Genomic DNA, 14,619 nt, shown 5'->3' with positions numbered 1-14,619 from the left:
GTGCCGGGGCGCCGCTCGAGAGGTCTCTTGTCTAGCTGGAGGGCTTAGTAGGAACGCCATCAACTTAATAAATACAGGGTTTGAGAAAAACACGTGTCTCTGGCGCCGGTGCGTGGTGGGGTGACCATCACCACATGCATCGCTGCCTGGGTGTGTCACTCCCCGCACCGGAACACCAATGTAGGGCCACTGGGTCAGACGGGTCTCGCACGGACGGGGCGCGGCTGGAGCGTATCGAAGAAACGGGGTAAACCGTCTCCGTAAGGGGCTCCCCCGATAGAGGCAAATCCACATTGGGCGGGAGGAACCATCCGTCTGAACACCGGCCAAGGGCCGGCCGACAGCGGCCCTCCCAGGTGGATAACGAATGCAAATCAGTTAGAAGAAATTAAACTGACTGGACAAGGTGATAGCTGGGATAGAGCACCTGCCCAGGACAGAGCTCAATATCTGCCCACCACCAAGCTGGGAAACTGGGATCAAAAGTTAGGACCTCCCTGGGGTTACACAACCACCAAATCAGTCGCCGGCGGATATAGTCCAAAGTACCCACCAACATCCCACCAAACATACACAATATACCGTTGCCAAGTTCAAAGAACATAAGACATGAATGTTCTAGGCACGTTTCATGGGAACGTGGCAAAAACATTTGTGCCCCCCCCCCAAAAAATGACATTACACATCATGTTACTGTTGCTGAGCCAATCAAGGCCCTGATTGGTGAACCATTCAAAGCTCTTTGTTTGTTTGCAAGATTGGGGATACTCACACTCAGTGCTTTTCAAGATAGTGTTTTTAACTTACATATTTGACACACTTTGACATACATGATTACAGTGTGCATGTCCAATTAATCAGTCAATTATTTTTCAACATGTCCTCAACTGGGATTTGAACTCATAACCTCTTGGGTCAGGGTACTCCGATCGTCCTGCTACACCACCACGTCCATGTCAGGGATCAGTGAATCTGACTATTCTCTCATCAATGATTTTATTTACTTATTCCAGCAATTTAAGGGCTTTCTGTATAGTTATCTAATGTTCGTGGGGCATATTACCCTGTTTTAATGATATACTCCTCAATCCCTATGATCACTAAAAATAATTGTTGAGTGTACATCAAAGTGCATTCATCCTAACAAGTTGTTTCAGATCCAAGTGCCTAGGGAGGAGGGGTTAGGGTTTCTTCTGGACAGGACCTAACTGTACTGGCCCAATAAGCACATGCCCTAGAGATATCCCTTTTTTTTGGATGACAGGTGTTCATCATTGGCTCTGGTGGTCTGGGTTCGAGACCCGCTAGAAGACTCACCCTACTTTCACATTCTTTTCAATATATGTTAATGTAATTATTTGGCAACAGTTACAATACAGGTACAGTATATGATCTAATTAAAATGTGTTTCTCATTGAAAGGTGGGAATCGGTGTCACGGCCGTTGTAAGGAGGAGACCAAGGCGCAGCGTACATTCTTCTATATCATAAGAACGAACAATGAACAAAATAACAAAACAAACCATGAAGCTAATATGAGTATTGCATACAGGCAACTAAACATAGAACAAGAACCCACGAACACCAAAAGGAAAATGGCTACCTAAATATGATCCCCAATCAGAGACAACGATAAATAGCTGCCTCTGATTGGGAACCATATTAGGCCACCATAGACATACAAATACCCAGACTTACAAAAACCCTAGACTTACAAAAAACCCTAGACAATACAAAAACTAACGTACCCACCCTAGTCACACCCTGATCTAACCAAAATATATCTCAGGTCTCAGAGATATATATCTCAGAGATATCTCAGGTCAGGGCGTGACAATCGGTAGATATCTAGATTGCTGAGCATCTCAAAGAGTACTCTGTATCTTCTTTTTGAAATCCACACCACATATACTATGTAGAGCAAATGTGTCTCTGATAAGGAATCACATCAGTTCTAGTCATTGCATTTCTATCTGGAACGTTCCTCATTTATTGCCAAAACATGGCCCAGGTGGTAGTGTTGCTTCTGATAGAACCATACCCAGAACAAGGTTGCCATATTCTCAGAATATCAGAAATGTGTATTTTTACGGTTGCACGTCTGTACTTTCTCAGATTTGCCATTTAAGCAATGATGATGACAGTTATACCAAAACAATACACAACACAGAGTTCCATCTCCAAGTTTTAATGCGGAAAAACAGACAAATTGGAACAGAATCACTTGGAAAAAATTACAAATACCCAATATGTTGAAGGGGGCATCCGCAATACCTACATCCATTGTTGAACTTTAAAAATATTTAAATTCCTGTTACTTCTGCATTTCACTAGGTGTCAATGAATTTGAATTTTTTCAACTTCCTGTCACTTTACTAATTCAACACATACGGTAAAAAAACTAAACTGACTGAAATGCAATTACACTTTTGCAACAATTCTACTAGATAGCAGATTATTACAATTCAATGACTAATCATGGTCTATAGTTGAATGTTATTTTAGGTTCCATAATGATAACTATTCCAGGTGTTTCCTCCTGCTGATGAAGTGAAAGATAAAGATATGTTGATTGTTTAGAACACGGATGTGGGTTGCAGAATGGCAGGATATGGGCTCCACTGCACTGAACATTCTGACTTTTGGCTTTTTACGGTGGATAGCGAAAATACAAATAAAACATAAAAAACATCCTTGTAGATAATAATATACCAAGTACACTCAGAAGTCTTGGGTGGCAAGGTAGCCTAGCAGTTAAGAGATTTAAGCCTGTAAGCCGAAAGGCTGCTGGTTTGAATCCCTGAGCCGGCAAGGTGGAAAAAATATGACCTTCTGCCCTCGTGAAAGTCAGTTAAGAACAGCTGATCCTCGGACACCAATGACATGGACGTTGATTAAGGCAGCCCCCAGCACTGCTCTCATTCAGAAGGTTTTGGTTTCATGCAGAGACACGTTTTGGTTGAATGCATTCAGTGATGCAACTGACTACGTCTTCCCTTATTGCAAGAGAGCTCTATTTATGCAGGCGTCTGTATCAGGTATCAAAGTAAGACCCAGATGCAGACTGTCAAAGTAACAATATGTAATGTTCCAACAGGGACAAGCAGAAGACAGGTCAAGGCAGGCAGAGGTCGGTAATCCAGAGGAAGGCAGAGGTACAGGTCGGCAGGCAGGTTCAGGTTCAGGTTCGGAGGCAGGCAGAGTGGTCAGGCAGGCGGGCACAGAGTCCAGAAAACAGGCACGGGTCCAAACCAGGAGGACTAGCAAAGAGAAATAGAAAGCAGGAGCAAGGGGAAAAATGCTGGTAGACTTGAATACATACAAGACGAACTGGCCCAGAGAAACACAGGGATAAATACACAAGAAAAAACACCTGGAGGGGGTGGAGACAATAACAATAACAAGATAGGTGGAACAGATCAGGGCGTGACAGTCTGGTGTTCCCCAAATAGGCATTCACAATCTGCATGTTAGTCATAACACATCTTAAGGAAATGACCCTTCAATGAATGCATTCAATTGAAGCACTACTGCCAATAACCTTAACAGGTTCTACTGGATAGTCATTGAGCTTAGGTGTGTTATTAGCAATTGAATTGTTGCTGAGTACTCAGTGTCTAGCTTTCATGTACTATGAATCTTTTTTTTTTATATACCCACACACACACACACCTTCACACTCACACACCAACCAAGTTTAAAATGGATTCATATTTACATTTTAATCTGAACTTCCCTCTCTTTATTTTCATACACACAAATTGTGAATACAAAGATGTATCCTCGAAATCAGGGTCTTCCAACAGTTACTGGGTGTCACACCCTGGCCTCTGTTATATTGATTTTCATTATTAGTTTAGTTAGGTCAGGGTGTGACATGGGATGTTTGTGTGTTTTGTCTAGTTTAGGGTGTGTGTATTGTTTAGTGGGTTTTGTATAGTGTATGGGGTTGTGTTAAGTAGAGAGGTTTAGGAAAGTCTATGGTTGCCTGGTTTGGTTCTCAATCAGAGACAGCTGTTTATTGCTGTCTCTGATTGGGAGCCATATTTAAGGCAGCCATAGGCTTTAGGTGATTGTGGGTAATTGTCTATGTCTAACGTTAGTAGCTGTGTGTGCACTTTCGTTTGTAGCTTCACGTTCGTGTTTTTTTTTGTATTAGTTTGTATATTGATCGTTTCGTCTTCGTCTATAATAAAAGAAGATGTATTCGTATCACTCTGCGTATTGGTCCGATCCATGCACCTCCTCAGACGAGGAGAAGAACGAACGGGACAGAATTACCCACCAAACCAGGACCAAGCAGCGTGAAAGGAGGGAACAGCGCTTAGTGGAGGAATGGACCCGGGAAAAGGATGAGTGGAGAACAACCTGGGAAGAGATAGACAGGTGGGCGTGCGATCCAGACAAAGTGCCGGAGCCTGCCTGGGATTCGCTGGAGCAGTGCGAGGAGGGTTACAGGATTATGGAGTTGGAGAAAGGAGCACGAAGGCGCGGTAGGAAGCCCTCGAGGAAACGCCAAAAATTTCTTGGGGAGGGGCTCATGGGGAGTGTGGCGAGTCCAGATTGGAGATCTGCGTCAACTTCCCGTGCTACCCGTGAGGACCCTAAGAAAGAACCTGAGCCAGTCGGGCTGATATTGGAGGTGAGCAATGGGAATGATACAGAGACTGTTAAGGATTTATTGGGGAGGTTGGAGGAGAGTGAAATGAGGGAGCTGCTGTGTTGGTGCGTGAGGCACAAAATCCACCCGGCAGAGCGTGTGCGGGAAGTGATGTTACCTGAGTCAGCTCTCCATGCTCGTCCTGAGGTGCGTGCTAACCGTCTGGGAATGACAGTCCCACGAACCAGGCCTCCTGTACGCCTTCCTAGTCCTGCACCTCCTGTAGCAGCCCCACGTACTAGCACTCATGTGGCAGCCCCTCGTACCAGTCCTCCAGTTCCGGCACCACGCACCAAGCCTCCTGTGCGTCTCCAGAGCCCTGTGCGTCCTGTTCCTGCTCCCCGCACTAGCCTTGAGGTGCGTGTCCTCGGCCCAGTACCACCAGTACCAACACCACGCACCAAGCTTCCTGTGCGTCTCCAGAGTCCAGTACGTCCTGTTCCTCCTCCCCGCACTAGCCCTGAGATGCGTGTCCCCAGCCCGGTACCACCAGTTCCGGCACCACGCACTACGCCTAATGTGCGTCTCCAGGGTCCAGTATGCCCTGTTCCTCCTCCCCGCACTAGCCCTGAGATGCGTGTCCCCAGCCCGATACCACCAGTTCCGGCACCATGCACTAGGCCTAATGTGCGTCTCCAGGGTCCAGTATGCCCTGTTCCTCCTCCCCGCACTAGCCCTGAGATGCATGTCCCCAGCCCGGTACCACCATTTCCAGCACCACGCACTAGGCCTAATGTGCGTTTCCAGGGTCCAGTATGCCCTGTTCCTTCTCCCCGCACTAGCCTTGAGGTGCGTGTCCTCAGCCCGGGAACCTCCAGTTCCGGTACCACGCACCAGGCCTACTGTGCGCCTCAGCCGGCCAGAGTCTGCCGTCTGCCCAGTGCCGCCTGCACTGTCCGTCTGCCCAGAGCCGTCAGAGCTGCCCGTCTGCCCAGAGCCGTCAGAGCTGCCCGTCTGCCCAGAGCCGTCAGAGCTGCCCGTCTGCCCAGAGCCGTCAGAGCTGCCCGTCCGCCCAGAGCCGTCAGAGCTGCCCGTCCGCCCAGAGCCGTCAGAGCTGCCCGTCCGCCCAGAGCCGTCAGAGCTGCCCGTCTGCCCAGAGCCGTCGGAGCTGCCCGTCTGCCCAGAGCCGCCGGAGCCGTCCGCCAGACAGGATCAGCCGGAGCCGTCCGCCAGACAGGACCAGCCGGAGCCGTCAGCCAGCCATGACCAGCCGGAGCCGTCAGCCAGCCATGACCAGCCGGAGCCGCCAGCCAGCCATGACCAGCCGGAGCCGCCAGCCAGCCATGACCAGCCGGAGCCGCCAGCCAGCCATGACCAGCCGGAGCCGCCAGCCAGCCATGAACAGCCGGAGCCGCCAGCCAGCCATGACCAGCCGGAGCCGTCAGCCAGCCAGGATCCGCCGGAGCCGCCAGCCAGCCAGGATCCGCCGGAGCCGCCAGCCAGCCAGGATCCGCCGGAGCCGTCAGCCAGCCAGGATCCGCCGGAGCCGTCAGCCAGCCAGGATCCGCCGGAGCCGCCAGCCAGCCAGGATCCGCCGGAGCCGCCAGCCAGCCAGGATCCGCCGGAGCCGCCAGCCAGCCAGGATCCGCCAGAGCCGCCAGCCAGCCAGGATCCGCCAGAGCCAGCCAGCCAGGATCTGCCAGAGCCAGCCAGCCAGGATCCGCCAGAGCCAGCCAGCCAGGATCCGCCCCTCCGTCCAGTGGCGCCCTCTGGGATGGTATTCAGTCCGGGACTCGCCGTACCAGAGGCGCCACCAAAGCGGGTAGTGACTATGGTGGAGGGGGGTCCACGTCCCGCACCCGAGCCGCCGCCATAGGAAGGCCCACCCGGACCCTCCCTTTCTGTGTCAGGTTTTGCGGCCGGAGTCCGCACCTTTGGGGGGGGTACTGTCACACCCTGGCCTCTGTTATATTGATTTTCTTTATTCGTTTAGTTAGGTCTGGGTGTGACATGGGATGTTTGTGTGTTTTGTCTAGTTTAGGGTGTGTGTATTGTTTAGGGGGTTTTGTATAGTGTATGGGATTGTGTTAAGTAGAGAGGTTTAGGAAAGTCTATGGTTGCCTGGTTTGGTTCTCAATCAGAGACAGCTGTTTATTTTTGTCTCTGATTGGGAGCCATATTTAAGGCAGCCATAGGCTTTAGGTGATTGTGGGGAATTGTCTATGTCTAACGTTAGTAGCTGTGTGTGCACTTTCGTTTGTAGCTTCACGTTCGTGGTTTATTTAATTTTTTTGTATTAGTTTGTATATTGTTCGTTTCGTCTTCGTCTATAATAAAAGAAGATGTATTCGTATCACTCTGCGTATTGGTCCGATCCATGCACCTCCTCAGACGAGGAGGAGAACGAACGTGACACTGGGTGCTTCATTGCAGAGAGCTCTATGTAGACAGGCTTCTGCGGTTCACTAGGTGCCAAACAGTGAAGCTGTGACATTTTTAAATTTCCTGTTACTTTAGTCATTCAACACATTTAGTCCACAAACTCAACAGACTGAAATGCTATTACACTTTAGCTGAAATAGTACTAAATAGCAGATAATTATAATTCAATGACTAATTATGATATATAGTTGAATGTTATTTTAGGTTCCATGATGATAACTATTTCTGGTGTTTCCTCCTGCTGATGAAGTGAAAGATAAAGATATGTTGATTGTTTAGAACAAGGGTGTCAAACTCATTCCACGGAGGGCCTAGTGTCTGCAGGTTTTTGGTTTTTCCTTTCAATAAAGCCCTAGACAACCAGGTGTGGGGAGTTCCTAACTAATTAGTGATGTTAATGTCATCAATCAAGTACAAGGGAGGAGCGAAAACCCGCAGACACTCGGCCCCCCGTGGAATGAGTTTGACACCTGTGGTTTAGAACAAGGCTGTGGGTTGCAGACTGGCAGGATATGGGCTCCACTGCACTGAACATTCTGACTGCAAATGTCTCAGGTTTCACAACTCTTGCGAAAGCAAATGTTCAATTGACTGAGCACAACAAACACATTCACAACAGACAAAGTTAGTTGTTCACCGCACAAAATCGCTATTTCAATTTGCATACTGCACATTAATCATACTGCTCAAAATGGATAACTTAGTGCCTAGTTTAAGTAAACCGTTTGAGAACTGATGAACCCATAGCATTTCTATATTTCGGCCCTAAAAATGTATCTATTGACATCAATTTAGGTTGGAAGGTTAAACAAAATCATATATGGCTGATCACTTCAGTACAATAGGGCAAAGTGGAAAGAGCCATTCTATGGCCTCCGACTGCAAGGCACTACAGAGGGTAATGTGTATAGCCCAGTACATCACTGGGGCCAATCTTCCTGCCATCCAGGACCTCTATAGAGAGAGGAAGGCCCAACAAATTGCCAAAGACTCCAGCCACCCTAGTCATAGACCGTTCTCTTTGCTACCGTACGGCAAGCGGTTCCGGAGCGCCAAGTGTTTCTACCCCCAAGCCATAAGACTCCTGAACAGTTAATCAAATGGTTCCCCGCACTATTTGCATTGTCCCCCCGCCGCCATTTGTACGCTGCTGCTACTCTGTTTATTATCTATGCATAGTCACTTTTCCTCTACCTACATGTACATATTACCTCAATTACCTCAACTAACCTGTGGCCCCACACATTGACTCTGTACCGGTACCCACTGTATATAGCCTCACTTCTGTTATTTTATTGTTGCTCCTTAATTATTTGTTGTTTTTCTATTTCTCTATTATTATTATTATTATTATTATTTTTATTTTTTTACTTCAGTTTATTTTAGTAAATACTTTCTAAACACTTTTTTTCTTAAAACTGATTAAGGGCTTGTAAAGTAAGTATTTCACTCTAAGGTCTACACACCTGTTGAATCCGGCGCCTGTGACAAATCAAATTTAATTTGATTTGATGTGCTACCATTTGAAATAATGGTGTAGTTTACAATGCACTGCGGAAATACTTGGATTGAAGATGAAAGTCAAAGAATATATGAATGTCATTGAAACACTGTAATGACTCTCGTCGGTGGAAAGAGAGGAGGACCAAAGCGCAGCGTGGTACGTTTCCATATTTATTGTAACACTTTTTCAACACGAACAAAAACAATAAACAGACGAAAACCGACGAAGCTACAGTCCTGAACATGGGAACACAAAATACATGAACAAACGAACAGGAACAATCACCCACAAACAAACAGTGAAAACAGGCTACCTTAATATGGTTCCCAATCAGAGACAATGACAAACACCTGCCTCTGATTGAGAACCATATTAGGCCAAACAACAAACCCAACACAGAAACACAAAACATAGGGTGCCCACCCAGCTCACGTCCCGACCAACTAAACAAAGACTAAACAAAGGAAAATAAGGTCAGGAACGTGACAAACACACTGTAAGCTGATGGTTTTATAGTTTCAATTCAAATAACTTGTATTTCCTTGGAAGGAACTTCATGTGTGGTGACGAATGGTACATACAAGGCACATAGCAACATAGAACACAAAACATGTATGCTACAGTATAAAGGATTCGAAGCATTCTATACTAAGCTGACATGTGGAATTGTTTCAAGATGGTCATACCATTGATCATTTAGCTATCTGATTTTGAATTTTAGAGCCCCTTTATTATCCTCAAAATATTGAATTTGTCCTTTACTACTATAGCCCATAGAAATGCATTGAATAACACATTTATAAATGTTAAAGAGACAGTCAAAAAATAAGGTTTTGAAGTGTCTGCCCTATATCTAGGAGATATAAGAAAGCTCAGGAAATATTTTAGTTTTTTGGACACATATTTGACCCATTATTTTTGTTGCCACAAAACTATCTACACACTGTACTTCCATTTCTGTCACGACTTCCGCCGAAGTTGACTCCCCTGCCTGTTCGGGCGGTGCTCGGCGGTCGTCGTCACCGTCCTACTAGCCGCCACCGATCCCTTTTTCGTTTGTCTGTTTGTTTTGTCTTATTAGTTGAACCTGTTGTTTTTGTTTCTTTATGAGCTTCCCTATAATTAGGAGTTTGACCCGCCCTTGTTTTGTGCGGGATTGTTTTTGTTATGTGTGTGTATTTTGGGTTGTTGGCAAGTGTTTCTCTGCGCCCTGGATGTTCGGGCTTATTCAGTTTTGGTTACGAGTACAAAAGGAATATTTTCCCCAAGCGGCTCTCTCTCTCTGCGTCTGGTTCTTTCGCCCACCTAGTCCCGCGTGACAATTTGTTTATATGGGTTACCTTCAGACGAGTCCTGTGATACTTGTATGGGTCGGAGAACAAAACGGAGAACAACGACATATTCGTCAGAGTCTCCCCTTTCCATAGATTGGTCATATTAGCCATTCGCACGCTACAGATTTTTGTGGGGACTTTTTTTACAATGTTACTTAAATTGGCATACGGGTTCATCAATAGACTCTTAAGGATTAAAATGACTAAATGATCTACTGATCATCTGAGATATTGGTGACTAAATTACATTTGATCATGGTATTTCATGAAAAACTTTGATTGTACATGAATGACTCAGGGTTGAAAGGCGTGTTCAACTCCAATGAATGCTCAATCAAAGGGTCTGAACATAAAACGGGACACGACAAGCGTTATCAGTTTTGTATTTAAGCGTTTTGAAAATATACCACTGACATCTGAAAAATGTGCCAAAGCTTTGGGGGTGTGAAGACATACACAAACAAAAACATCTTAGTTTTTTATTCTCCATTTCATTTTGAAAATATGGATTAGGTTGTGTAGATCTGGAGGAAGAAAATCCCATGTGATCCCTTTTTAGATATAATTTTTAAAGCAGCAAAATGTGAAGACTTGCAAGAGGTGTGGAGACTTTCACCATGCACTGTAGATAAAGTAACTTTCTCTCTGTGTGTTGCTCTCGGAATGGGCATCTACTACTATATTACCTAATTTATTCATGGCAGATTCAAATGAGCTACTGTCATGTCGGAAATATCACATCAGCTAAAATGTTGTGATATCCAAATGCGATCTTGTCTCATCACTGCAATTCCCCAATGAACTCGGGAGAGGCAAAGTTTGAGTCATGCATCCTGCCAGACCTCACTTAACACCCGCTTGCTTAACCAATGTGCCTGAGGAAACACTGTTCAACTGACAACCAAAGTCAGGCAGCCTGCAGGCGCCCGGCCCGCCACAAGAGCACAATGAACCAAGTAACCCCCCCCCCCCCGCAGTGCCTTAGACCGCAGTGCCTTAGACCTCTGCGTCACTCGGGAGGCCCTTACAGTTTTATGGCTGAGATAGGAAATAACTGAGATGGATCAACAACATTGTAGTTACTCCACAATACTAACATAAATAACAGTTTGAAAAGAAGGAAGCCTGTACAGACAAAAAAATCATCCTGTTTGCAATAAGGCACTAAAGTAATACTGTAAAAAATGTGGCAAAGAAATGTACTTTTTGTCCTAAATACAAAGTCTTATGTTCGGGGCAAATCAAACACAACATATCACTGAGTACCACTTTTCATATTTTCAAGCATGGTGGTGGCTGCATCATATTATGGGTATGCATTTGTTCGTCAAGGCCTAGTGAAAATTACCTAAAACACAAGGCCAAATATACACTGGAGTTACTTACCAAGACGACATTGAATGTTCCTGAGTGGCCCAGTTACAGTTTCGACTTAAATCAGCTTGAAAATCTATGACAGGACTTGAAAACGGCTGTCTAGCAATGATTAACAACCAACTTGACAGAGCTTAAATAATTTTAAGCGTAATGGGTAAATATTGTAAAAGCAAGGTTTGCAAAGCTATTAGAGACTTACCCAGAAAGACTCACAGCTGTAATCGCTGCCAAAGGGGATTCTAACATGTATAATTTTTCTTCCACTTTGACATTTTGTGTAGATTGTTGACAAAAAAATGGCAATTAAGTACATTGTAGCCCTTTCCTGCAGTCAATGACAAAAAGCAGCCTCTTTGGCGTCATGCGTGGAACGTTACTATTTTTTCATAATTTCATAATTAATTAAGATGAATTGGGATGCAAACTCAAAATGAATACATTTCAACTCTATATCTGACATGGTACAGGTGTCTTCTTTTTTTAAGCCCATAACCATGTGTGTGAGGTGTATACTTTTGTTTCAAAGCAGATTTGTTTAAGACTACCAAGAAACTCTCTGGATGACCCTGATTTAGCCCACTGCAGAAACAGGTTATTAACGCCACTTTGTAATGCATCAAAATGTGGAAAAAGGCAAGGGGTGTGAATAATTTCTGAAGGCACCGAATAGAATAGTTGCAGCCTCCTCCATGCTGTGGTGATCCTCATGAGAACCTTCCTGACGAAATGTACTTGTCAGGTCCCTCTCAAATGCCAGCTGGACAAGCTGGGCTTTTTGTTGATGTAACATGTTGCGTCTGTGTTCACTGAATACGTTCTTCAGGATGGAGAAGGAATTTTCACACATTGCTGCTTAAGGCTAGGGGGCAGTATCCTGAATGACATCCATGACCATCCTTCCCACTTCATGCCTGGCGACGGCAGGAAGTGGGAAGGTTTGTGAGGCGCATCGTTCCCAGCCGAACTCCGGGGGGGCTGATAACAGGATGTTTGTTCCTGACCTGGGCCCACTCCTCCAGGCTTGCCTGCTATCCGGGCACCCGTCGGACCCTGGCCTTTGTGTGACAGCGCTTTTGGTAGCCTACTGTGGTTGCACAGAACAAGACTCCTCTGCAAGCTCCAGCTGGTCTCCTCCAACCTCTACCTGTTCCCCACCGTCCCTGGTCTCACATCTCCCTGGACTTTGTCACGGGTCTTCCCCCGTCCGATGGCAACACTGTCATCCTGACCATGGTGGATCGGTTTTCCAAAGCCGCCCACTTCATTCCTCTCCCGAAACTACCCTCTGCCAAAGAGATGGCCCAGCTCATGGTGCAGCACGTCTTCTGTATCCATGGACTGCCCGTGGGCATGGTCTCCGACCGTGGTCCTCAGTTCTCGTCCCAGTTCTGGAAGGCGTTCTGCACCCTACTTGGGTCTTCGGCCAGCCTGTCCTCTGGGTTCCACCCCCAGACCAAAGGCCAGTTGGAGTGAGCCAACCAGGACTTCAACTACCCTGCGCTGCCTGCTCTCCGCCAACCCCACTACCTGGAGCCAGCAGCTTGTGTGGGTCAAATATGTCCGCAACACCCTTCCCTGCTCTGCCACGGCCTATCTCCCTTTGAGTGTTCCCTGGGGTATCAGCTCCCGCTCTTCCCTGAGCAGGAAGACGAGGTCGGCATACCTTCTGCCCAGATGTTTATCTGCCGCCGTTGTTGTACCTGGAGGAGAGCCCGGTCGGCCCTCCTCAAAACCACCTCCAGGTATTGACGACAAGCGGATCACCATCGGACCCCGGCTCCCCAGTATCGTCTCGGGCAGAAGGTTTGGCTGTCCATCCGGGATCTGACCCTCCGGGTGGAGTCTCGCAAACTGTCCCCCCGATTTATTGTCCCTTTCCCCATCTACAAGATCATTAGCCCCTCTGCTGTCCTCCTTCTGGTGGCCCGTACCCTTCGTATTCATCCTACATTCCATGTTGACTGGTTGACTGGGAGGGTTATGGCCCAGAGGAGAGGTGCTGGGTCCCCGCTAGAGACATCCTGGACCCAGCCCTCATTGCCGACTTCCACCGCCGGAACCCCGGTCAACCAGGTATGTGCCCAGATAGGATGCCAGGTGGCACCCCTGGGGGGGGGGGGGGGGGGGTACTGTCACACCCTGATCTGTTTAACCTGTCTTTGTGATTGTCTCCATCCCCTCCAGATGTCGCCCATCTTCCCCATTATCCCCTGTGTATCTGTTTGTCTGTTGCCAGTTCGCCTTGTTTGTCAAGCCAACCCGTGTTTTTGTGTCAGCTCCTGATTTTCCCAAGTCTCTCTTTTCTCGTCCTCCTGGTTTTTGACCCTTGCCTGCCTGCCTGTCGTCCTGTACATTTGCCCCACCTCTGGATTACCAACCTCTGCTTGACCTGACCCTGAGCCTGCATGCCATCCTGTACCTTTGCCCCTGTTGCTGTAATGAACATTGTTACTTCGACACGGTCTGCATCTGGGTCTTACCTGATACTATGCGTTGATTGGTGGGGGGAAAACAGGTCTATTTAGCCTACTGTAGGCTACACTACTTTTATGAATGTAAACATTCGTTCAGAACAATTAGCTTGATAGCCAGATAAAATGATGCTCTCAAAAAGCATCAAAAGTAAGGTGGAAAATGAAAATCAAAGTGTCAATGAAGAATGTACAGAGAGATATGCGTTCATCTAACCATTTTTTCCCAATGCCAAGGCAGTGTCTTATTTGTAATGAAAATGTTGCTGTTTTCAAACAATTCAATCTCAGACGTCATTATGAATCTAAGCATGGGAACTTTCAAAGTGGCCTTCCCGCCCCAGACAGAGGCCCGACGCAGAAACATTGAAGCCTTAACTGCAAGCTACACACCCAGCTTTTTTTGGCTGAGATATTCTGTCACATAAATGGGTTAAATCTCCAGTTACAAGGAAGTCGGTAAACATTTGTGGACCTAGTGGAAAAACATGAGACCTTTACTAGGAAGCTTGAGTTGTTTGATTTGGACTTGTCATCTGGAAGGCTACAGGCGGAAAGGGAAAGGGGGATACCTAGTCAGTTGTCCAATTGAATGTATTCAAATGAAATGTGTCTTCCGCATTTAACCCAGAGGGACCAGGCCACAGCATTGACACAGAGCAGATGGAAGATTTCATCAAGCAGCCGAGGGACAACTTCTCCATCAGATTTGAAGACTTCAGCATGCCCAATGATATCATTGCGTTTGTAAGTGATACTCTCACAGTCCGCCTAGGTGGAGAATTCTCCTCCCTTGCTAAGAAAACCATACCCTAGCTGGATGAGGTTGCAATTCAAACTGAGCTGATTGAATTCCAGACATCGAAAACTTGCATTTTATGTGCTAACAATG

Source organism: Salvelinus fontinalis, chromosome 17, assembly GCF_029448725.1.
Source record: "Salvelinus fontinalis isolate EN_2023a chromosome 17, ASM2944872v1, whole genome shotgun sequence".
Taxonomy (NCBI): Eukaryota; Metazoa; Chordata; class Actinopteri; order Salmoniformes; family Salmonidae; genus Salvelinus; species Salvelinus fontinalis.
This window is presented reverse-complemented; position numbering follows the sequence as displayed.